We start from the raw sequence: 10,771 nt of genomic DNA, 5'->3' as shown, positions 1-10,771 counted from the left end.
CAGTCTACGGTATTATGTTATAGCAGCAGAAAACAGACTAAGACAGTTAGATTAACCTGTTGAAAATATGTTTGATTTAAGGGAAAAAATACTGGAGGCTGGGAGATCAGTTAAGAGGTTATTTGCTATGGTACAAGGAAGGGCTTATGAGAAGTGAGGCAATAGTGGTGGGGACAGAGAGAAGGATATTTATACAGGTGTTAGAAAGGTAGCATTGGTTGGGTTGTGGTGGCTCATGCCTGTAATCCCAGCACTTTGGGAGGCTGAGGCAGGAGGATTGCTTGAGCTACTTAGAAGGTTGAGGTGGGAAGATTGCTTGAGTCCAGGAAGTGGAGGCTGCAGTGAGCCATGATTATACAATTGCACTCCAGCCTGGACAACAGAGTGTAGCTGGAACTACAGGCACACACCACCATGCTTGGCTAATTTTTTACATGTACTTTTAGTAGAGATGAGGTCCTGCTATGTGGTCCAGGCTGGTCTTAAACTCCTGAGCTCAAGCATTTCTCCCACCTCGATCTCCCAAAATGTTGGGATTACAGGAGTGTCACCTTGTCCAGCAGGTTTCTAGTTTTGGCAGCTTCAATTTAATTTTATGCATAGTCACCAAACACGATTGACCTAAAACCCAAATGTGTGTTGATCTTGTTTAAAAACTTAAATTGTTTCCTTATTGTCTACAGGTTAAAGTCCAAGATCCTTAACGTGGCAGACAAGGTCCCCTGTGATCAGCCCCTGGTTGACAGCTCAGCCTCTTCTTGGAGGCTTTCTTCCTGCTCACTGTGCTCCAATGACCCCAGGTATGTGCAGCTCCCCTCCGACGCAGCGGCTTCACACTGGGGCCCCTGCCAGGCTGCTCCTCTGCCCTGCACTTCATTTGACTCACTCCTCTGTTATATTAGCCTCAGGCTACTTTTTTACCCAGGATGGCTTTCCTGATGACTCCCCAGTTCTGACGGGATTACGTGTCTCTTTTTCTTCCACACTATATACAGATACTGTTACTATGCTGAAAAGATTTGCTTACACATCTATCTTCTTTAATGGCCTGTTGCCTTATTGGACGCAGAGACGCTGCCTTATATATTCCTATGGCCCTAATAGATTAATGATCAATAATGTTTGCAGAATGAACAAATGATGTTAAGGAACCAAGTAAATTACAAAACACACATACAGGAAACTATTGAGTGAAAATCAAAGCAATGCTATGTAATTAGTACATGATATATACAATATATGTGGGACAAACTCCAAGTTCTGTGGGCTGGAGCATTCTGTGGGGGGATGAGTTCTCTTCCTTTGGTAGAAATTAAGGCCGTTGTTATTGTAAACTTTTTTTTTTTTAAATTTTGCAAAACTATAATTGGTATTCTAGAACTGTGCTAATTAAAGCTTGTTTCCGGACCAGCAATATTGGCTTCCCTTGAGTGTTAGAAATGCAGGCTTTAGGGCCTCACTCTAGACCGACTGAATCTGAGTCTGCATTTTTAACAAGACTCCCAGGTCATTCGCGTGTGCATTCCATTTTGAGAGGCGTGATCTGAGAAAGTGACTTTGTTGCCTGAGAAAGGATGGAGGCTGTGAGCTCAGGGTCTTTGGTCTCTTTTGCTCTTCAGGCAGTAGTGCTCTGTGGGGCTCGGCTGAGGAATGTTAGAGCCGGACTTCAGGAGAAACAGAGCAAAGGAGCAGTCAGACTGCTTATTAGCCAAACCTAGTCCCAGTCTAGAGGACTAGATCTAGCCAAAATCAGGCTGGCTAGGTGTGGCAGGAAGTGGGTCTAGATGGAACTGGTAGACCAGATAGAGGCCTGGTCAGCAAGCATAGGTCAGGGCGAGAACCAGATGAGGCAGTTCCTGGGGTTGGGGCAGGGACTGGGGCTGGGCCCTCAGCTCAGAAGGTTAGGGTTAGGGCAAGCTTCAGGAATGGGGTGAGGCTCAGTGTTGGGATAAGGGTCAGAATGTTCACTGCAAAACGGTTTTTGGCAATCTGAAGCAATATTTTTACATTTTGAAGGGGTGGCTGTTAAAACGTCCTGCTTTCCACTGAAGTTAGCAGACTTTCAGGCCCCTGGTCCTAAGGACACTGTACAGGGAGCAGAGGGTGAAACTACAGAAGAGCACGTGGCCTCCCAGCACCCCAGAGTGCTCTTGTTATATGTATTTGTTGTGTGACTCCTGAATGTTACCCTCTTGTGTTCGAATATGATGGTTTGATATTTCGCAGCAAAAACAATTGAAGCCACCCAGACACAAGTTAGAATGTGAACTATTATATGTGTAAGAAGTACTAAGACCTCCCTTTTTTTTCTGTTGGGAGAGAGAGTTGTGGATCAGAATTTGGAGTTTGCACCTTTGGCCTGGGAGGGACTGAGTGACCTGTTAGAGCTAGTGCAGGCTCAGGAACTCAGGCGTTCGTTAGTGCAGTCAGATTTGTGTTATCGTTATGCAAGGAGTATGGTCAAAATGTTAACATTAGGGACAATGTGTTTCTTTCTTTCTCTCTCTCTTTCTTCTTTCTCTCTTTCTTTTTCTTTCTTTCTTTTCTTTCTTCTTTTTCTCCTCTCTCTTCCTTTCTTTTGAGACAGAATCTCACTCTGTCACTCAGGCTGGAATGCAGTGGCGTAATCTCGCATCACTGGATTCTCTGCCTCCCGGGTTCAAGCAATTCTCCTGCCTCAGTCTCCTGAGTAGCTAGGATTACAGGTGTCTCCCATCATGCCCAGCTAATTTTTTTTTTTTTTGGTATTTTTAGTAGAGATGAGGTTTCGCCATGTTGGCCAGGTTGGTCTCAAATTCTTCACCTCAGGTGATCTGCTCACCGTGACCGCCCAAAGTGCTAGGATTATAGGCATGAGCCACTGCGCCCAGCCTATGCTTTCTTAATATGAAACTAGATTGTCTTGACTTGATGGAAAAATTAATCCTTGCTATGGTGAGGTGTGCTTGCTTCTTTGGTAACCTATGAGGAAACTGGATGCAGCATGCAACGTCTACTTCTTTCATGGAATCAGAGATATTTCCTTGCCATGGACCTGATAAAATCTGGGAAGAGTAAAGATTGTTACTATTTGGCTAAAATCTGAAGCTTAAACATGTGTTGAGACAGAGGAAGGGTCCACAAAAAACTCCTTTCTTCTTAAAACCTAGATCTCAAAGGGCTGTTATTTATGTGATACAAGAGAATGAGTTAATATTATTATTATTATTTTTTTGAGAGGGAGTCTCGCTCTGTTGCCCGGGCTGGAGTGCAGTGGCACAATCTTGGCTCACTGCAACCTCCACCTCCTGGGTTCAAGTGATTCTGCTGCCTCAGTCTCCCGAGTAGCTGAGATTACAGGCACCTGCTACCACACCCAGCTAATTTTTGTGTTTTTAGTAGAGACAGGGTTTAATCATGTTGGCCAGGATGATCTCAAATGATTCACATGCCTCGGCCTCCCAAAGTGTTGGGATTACAGGCATGAGCCACCACACCCGGCCTGGGAACGAGTTACTTAGATAAAGCAGCAACTTCTAGTCCTCTTGCTTTGGAATTCTCTGTAATAGTTCCCTGGCGTGACAGGAAAGAAAACAGTGTAGATCCAGTGAAGCAGTGAGAGTCATTTTTTTTTTTTCCCCAAGGAAGCCTGGAGAGGTAAGAAGATGCTGGCAGGGGCTGGATTCAATGGCCATGGATAGGGGAGAATGCACCTGTCTCCATCACCTTGGGTTTGCTAGGAGGAGCCAACTTTTTTTTTTTTTTTTTTTTTTTTTTTGAGATGGAGTCTAGCTCTGTCCTCCAGGCTGGAGTGCAGTGGTGTGATCTCGGCTCACTGCAACCTCTGCCTACTGGGTTCAAGTGATTCTCCTGCCTCAGCCTTCCGAGTAGCTGGGATTGCAGGTGCCCGCCACCCCCCCCAGACAATTTTTTGTATTTTTACTAGAGACAGGGTTTAACCATGTTGGCCAGGCTGGTTTTGAACTCCTGACCTCAGGTGATCCACCTGCCTCGGCCTCCCAAAGTGCTGGCATTACAGGTGTGAGCCACCGCGCCCGGCCAGGAGGAGCCAGCTTTGGATCCACTGAGCTGCAAGTGACTGTCTTGGCAAGAGAGAATGTAAGGTTGATTTATCTAAATTCTCATTCCCTCCTGTCCATAGGGGAGCAAAGGACTCCAAATAGGAAGGAGAGGAAGGGTCTTATTATTACTCGGGGAACCAGAAGAACTATGGCCTATGCCTGGTATTCACGAAGGTCTTCAATCACAGGACAGACTTTGCTATTATTGCCATGTAAGAGATCACACTGCCTTTGTGTTTATTGGTTGGACTCCAAGTTTTCGTTGGTTAAAAACAAACTTGTAAACCACACCACTATTATATTGACTCGATTCTGGAATTTCTTCATTTTAAAATATACCCAGAGGCTGAAAACTGGAAGTCTAGTACTCTTGATACACGGCAGGTGAGCCCCAGGTTGGGGTACAGCCTGGGAGGATTCTTTGCTTCCCCCAGGAGCCTGTGATAGAAGAAAACAGCTTTATTGAGGTGGCAGTGTTACAGCCCAGGCGGTGTTGCAACTCTGACTGCTTCTGCAGATCGACACTACCCCATTGGCGGTGTGCTGAGAGTAACAGCTCAGCGTGGTTCTGCAGTCATGTTTACAACTACTTTTAACTGCATGCAGATTAAGGGATGATTTATGCAGAAATTTCTAGGAAAAGGGTAGAAAGCTCTGTCTGGGTCATCAGGTCATTGACATGGAAAGGAGCAGTAAATCCCGGGTGTTGCCATGTTAGTGGTAAACTGACGAGGCACACTGGTGGGCATGTCTTATGGAAAGCTGCTCCCTGCCCATCCCTATTTTAGCTATTCTCAATTTTTTTCAGTCTGAGCCGCCCCTGTGAAGTCGAGTCCTGCCTCCTACTTTGGGACCTCTGGGAAGCCTTGCTTGTTAAACTCAGGTGATAGGTAGAAAGTGAAATCAGCTGGGACAGTTGCAGAGGGTTACTCCTCGTTCTGCACGCTCTGAAACAGTGTGAAAATGATATTCCCCCGTTTCAAGATAGGTGCTCAAAGCAAAGGAAACAGTGAGTGCCAGTTTCATGGACCAATTTACCAATATCCCAACAGCTTGTGACCTCAACCCTCACCCAAGCAGCTCCAGTCCTGTCTGGCTTTGAGGTACTCCCTCTTGGGGTTGGTCCTGGTCTTTCAACATGGCTACTGCACTTTCACACCTGAAATTCTGGTCCTCGGGAGGCAGAGGGCTCATCTGAGGTTTCATAACTCTGGCATCTGGCAGAAGGCAGAGTTCCCAGACTTATGTGGAAATATACCACCTAGTCCTGCCCACCTTAGGGCCCCCTCTCCTGGCAGCTCTGTTCCCTCACCTGCTTTCATGATTTCTAGGGAAGAGACCACCACAATTCTAGCTTCTTGGGTGTAATTGCAATGACTTCAGCTACAACTTGAGGCCAGTTTCACCTTCTAACTTTGTGGGTTGGCCATCTGCCACTGATCCCCTTTTTCTGTTTTGTCTTTGTAGACCTCTGTGGTCATGGTCTTCTTTCTCTTATGTTCATGTTATTCTTCAGTTCGTTTTCCCTCCCCTTGACTTTTCTCATTCCTTTCTTCTCCATTTGGAGAACATCCCATTTGGAATGAGAGTGGACTCTCCTGTGCGCAGGCATACATTTTCATAGGACCTGTGGCCTCTGTCTTGTGCTGCCTCACACCTTGCCCTTAGGTGTTCTGGCTTGAGCTCTGGCACTTAGGGAACCCCTGCCATGGAGGCATTAGGGAAATTCTGTCCCTACCTCTGGCCGTTCCTGATGCCCTCTTTGCCCCCTACCTCAATGTGCCTGTTCCTCCCCCAGGATCCATGTAGAGACATTGAGTTCTGCTGCTGAGGCAGGAATATGGAAGAGGCTTCTGTATTGGGGAAGGCAGGGGGCATGTGGCTTAAATGCTTCCTATTTGTACAATGTCTGATCTCATGGTGCTCTATGTGGCCCTCTGAGCCTTGCACTCTGGACTTCAGTGAAGTAAGTCTCTGGGATCTTGCACCCACGGAAGCACCCTCAGTCTCTCAGGAGCCCAGTTACGGTAACTTACATCACCAGTGGACCCTTCCTTCCCCTAAACTTTGATCCCTGTCTCTGACTTCAACGCTCTGTGATGGAACAGGTGCTGACTGGAAGAACTACCTTTACTTGTGGGGATTACTCTGAGGTTTTCTGTCACTCTTCCTGTGGGTAGGATTGTGCATGCATAGACACACACACACACACACACACGCACAGACCTTGACACAATCAACACAAGGCAGACGTCCACACATGGACTTGCAGTAGGTGGGCTGGTGGAACAGCCTTAGAGACAGCATTAGACTAGCATCCTGGAGTCATGGGTTCAAGCCCCAGCGCAGACCCTCAGTGGCTGTGGATAAATCATATTCCCCTCTGTTTTTGTTTCCTCTTCTGTCATGTAATGGAATTACAGCAGATGTTTCCAAGGCATCTTCCTTCTGTGATCCAGATGCAGACACATTACAGAGGCAGGTGGGGTGGGCACTGTGTTTAGAGGCTGGGCTTGCAGTGTCCAGTTCCACTGGCTTAGGGGGCAGATAGACAAGGTTTGGATCTGGCTCTGTTGCTGTGGGGCTGTGTGACCTCAGACAAGGTACTTCATTCCTCTCACCTCAGTTTCCTCATCAGTAGAGTGGGATTATTTAAGCTTGGTATCAGGTGGTGATTTATGTAACAGTGCCATGATCCTATACATGATATGTATTATCGCTGGTCTTAGCTCAGTCATTAATTCACTAGTTGATCTTTAGTAAACTAAATGAGTTCTTTTCTACTTCATCATCCTCCTGTGCAGACAGAAGGGTCTGGACCAGGAGGAGATGTTCAAGACCATCTTTACCATCTCACAGGCAGCTCAGGGAGAGGGGACAATGTTGTTGAACATGGTTATTCAGAGATTTACCACACGGGGGCGATATGACCCCATTTGACCCTGCAACAGAACTGCAGATTTTTGGGAAAAACAACCTAACTTCAATTTTTGGTCCATTTTCAGACTCTACTCCTTATTTTTATTTCTGACTCATCTTAACCAGAAATTTCAGAAATTTTGAACATCATAAAGCTGGAAACAATAGAAGTACTTAGCACTTTGTGTTCTGCTTGTAGCCTTTCTACCATACATGTGTTTAAAAAATGTGCACTGGCCGGGCGCAGTGGCTCAAGCTTGTAATCCCAGCACTTTGGGAGTCCGAGGCGGGTGGATCACGAGGTCAAGAGATCGAGACCATCCTGGTCAACATGGTGAAACCGTGTCTCTACTAAAAATACAAAAAATTAGCTGGGTATGGTGGCACGTGCCTGTAATCCCAGCTACTCGGGAGGCTGAGGCAGGAGAATTGCCTGAACCCAGGAGGCAGAGGTTGCGGTGAGCTGAGATCACGCCATTGCACTCCAGCCTGAGTAACAAGAGTGAAACTCCATCTCAGAAAAAAAAAATGTGCACTGACAATTGGAAACATTCACTATTGACCAAATTACAATTATTATTATTATTATTATTATTATTATTATTTTTTTTTTTTAGGCAGGGTCTGGCTCTGTTGCACAGACTGGAGTGTAGTGGCATGATTTCAGCTCACTGCAACCTCCACCTCCTGGGTTCAAGTGATTCTCCCACCTCAGCCTCCTGAGTAGCTGGGACCACAGGGTCAGCCACCCCACCTGGCTAATTTTTGTATTTTTTTGTAGAGATGTGGCAGGTGGGGGCGGGGTTCCCTATGTTGCTCAGGCTGGTCTTGAACTCCTGGGCTCAAGCCATCCTCCCACCTAGGCCTCTCAAAGTGCTGGGATTACAGTAATGAGCCACCACACCCATCCTACAAAATAAAACTATTGATAAAACATTTCTAAAGGTGCAAAGTAGGCACAATTGGTTAAAAATAAATTAGATGTTAAAAATATCAAAATAAGGGAAGGCTAGACTCAGTTTACTGAAATTTCTGTGGTGATGGAGAGTTCCTAGTACACCACAATCAGTTCTATTATGTCCCATAACCGAGTGGTGGTCACGGCCCTGAAGGGGAAGAGCTTTCTGGCCATCGCTGTAGCAGGAGCTTTGGGATCCAGGCCTAGATGCTGACCACGGACTTCGAAAGATCTTTCCTATGAGTGACCAGCTGTGTATCTGTCTGGCCTGGCTCACCACTGACATCCAGACAGTTGTCCAGGGCCTCAAGTTCCTGCCGAACCTGTGTGAGTTAAAGGAATGTTGGCAGTCAAACCTTATACCCTCATGAGCATGGTGGCCAACGCCTCTTGTCTGAGAAGTGGTTTGGCCCCACTATACTGAGCCCGTCATTGCTGGGTTGGACCTGAAGACATTTAAGCCCTTTATTTGATCACTACACCTCATTGGCTGGCCCTTGGTGACTGATGACTTTATGGTCAGTGGCACCTGTGCAGAACAAATGTATGAAATGTGTGAGTCCCTCTGGGAGTCCAACATGAATCCAAAACACCTGTTTGAAACCATCTCCCAAGCCCTGCTGAATGCTATGGAACAGGATGCAATGTCAGGCATGGGAGTCATTGTTCACATCATTGAGAAGGACAAAATCACCACCAGGTCACTGAAGGCCTGAATGGACTAACCCTGTTCCCAGAGCCCACTTAAAAAAAAAAAAATCAGCTTTTCTTAAAAAAAAAAATCAAAATAAATTAAATCATTTCATCATTTTGTATAATAAATACAAAACAAAACCAACATAATGAACACCTAAATCCATTCCACTTAGAACTTATCATTGTTGATACTTTGGTATGTATGTGTCTATCTATTGATCTGAACACAAACATTTTATATACCTAGATACATATTTTATCCAGATATGTTTGTATCTGTCATGTATTGACCTCAATACATATTTTATTGAAAATATAATTTTTTTTTTGAGATGGAGTTTTGCTCTTACTGCCCAGGCTGGTGTGCAATGGTGTGATCTTGGCTCACTGCAACCTCCACCTCCCAGGTTCAAGTGATTCTCCTGTCTCAGCCAGTTGGGTAGATGGGATTACAGGCATGTGCCACCACACCTGGCTATTTTTTGTATTTTTAGTAGAGATGGGATTTCTCCATGTTGGTCAGGCTGGTCTTGAACTCCCAACCTCAGGTGATCTGCCTGCCTCGGCCTCCCAGAGTATTGGGATTATAGGCATGAGCCACTGCGCCCGGCCTGAAGATTAATCTTTTTTTTTTTTGAGACAGAGTCTCGCTCTGTTGCCTAGGCTGGAGTGTGGTGGCCCAATCTTGGCTCACTACAACCTCCGCCTCTTGGATTCAATTGATTCTTCTGCCTCAGCCTCCCGAATAGCTGGGATTTCAGACACCCACCACCATGCCCAGCTAATTTTTGTATTTTTAGTAGATATGGGGTTTCTCCATGTTGGTCAGGCTGGTCTCAAACTTTTGATCTCAGGTGATCTGCCTGCCTTAGCCTCCCAAAGTGCTGGGATTACAGGTGTGAGCCACCATGCCTGGCCAAAAATTTCATATTTTTAAGCTTAAAAAAATCATTTAGCAATATATTATAAACTTCTCTGTATGTCAGTAAACTTTTAAAGAATCACATTTTGTTTTAGAACAGTTTTGGTTTTATAGAAAAATGGCTAAGATAGGACATACAATTCCCATATACTCCACAGCCAGTTTCCTTTATTATTGTCTTAAATTAATAAGTACATTTGTCACAATTAATGAACCAATATTAATACATTATTATTAATTCAAGTCCATAGTTTAGTCCGATTTTCTTAGTTTTCATTTAATGTCCTTTTTTTTTTTTTTGTTTCAGGACTCTGTCCAGGATAACATATTACATTCATTAGTCATATCTCCCTAATTTCTCAGACATTCCTTGTTTTGGATGATCTTGACAATTTCAAAGTGTAGTTAGGTGTTTTTAGGATGCCCTGTTATTGAAATTTATCGAAGCTGGGTGTTGAGATTCACTTTGAGTGGTTGGCAAAATATAAAGGGAAATGTTAGGGAAAGTTATAAGATGATCGTCTCAAACCCTTCGTAAGGCTGAAAGGTTTTCATTAATAGGTGGAAGGCAACCTGTTCTTACCTTAAAGCATTAGATCACAGGGTGAAGATTAGGGATAATAAAAGCCTCTCAAGTTAAGTCTGTTAACCCCACATTCCTTTGTCTCTAACTGTTTACTCATGTAAACTTTGTACTGGATAGTCTTCTTAGGGGGAGGTTGAAGGGTAATTACCCATTAATGGTGTTTATTCTGGGCCCGGGAACCAAAAGCTTTTGTCATTTGTAAAACTACTCTTTTAATCATGTTAATTATCCACAAATGTGTTGACTTAGAATCTCTGTTATTAAATCTATACTGAATACATGGGAGGAGGAGTAGTCTTACCTTACCTGCAATTGCCCTCTGAGAGCAGCCGATGACCCCCTAGCCTGACTCTTATACTGTACTTTGGTGTGTGAGTGTATTTCATTCATCTGTCACTGAGTCAGGGTCTGCAGGACAGATCTCCGCAGGTAGTGATCAACACTGCAGCCAGGTGTGGTGGCTCACGCTTGTAATCCCAGCACTTTAGGAGGCCAAGGAGAGTGGATCACGAGGTCAGGAGTTCGAGAGCAGCCTGGCCAACATGGTGAAACCCTGTCTTTCCTAAAAATACAAAAATTAGCCAGGCGTGGTGGCGGGCACCTATAATCCCAGCTACTCAGGGGGCTGA

The 10,771-nt window shown here is 45.0% G+C and overlaps 1 pseudogene; it reads left to right on the top strand.

Annotated features, from left to right (window-relative positions):
* Positions 1 to 1,784: 1,784 nt before the first annotated feature.
* Positions 1,785 to 8,663, top strand: LOC101050056 (proteasome subunit beta type-3-like; annotated as a pseudogene).
* Positions 8,664 to 10,771: the final 2,108 nt, after the last annotated feature.

The sequence above is a fragment of the Saimiri boliviensis genome, chromosome 7, assembly GCF_048565385.1.
Source record: "Saimiri boliviensis isolate mSaiBol1 chromosome 7, mSaiBol1.pri, whole genome shotgun sequence".
NCBI lineage: Eukaryota > Metazoa > Chordata > Mammalia > Primates > Cebidae > Saimiri > Saimiri boliviensis.
The sequence above is the reverse complement of the archived record's forward strand: the minus strand, read 5'-3'. Positions and strand labels throughout refer to the sequence as shown.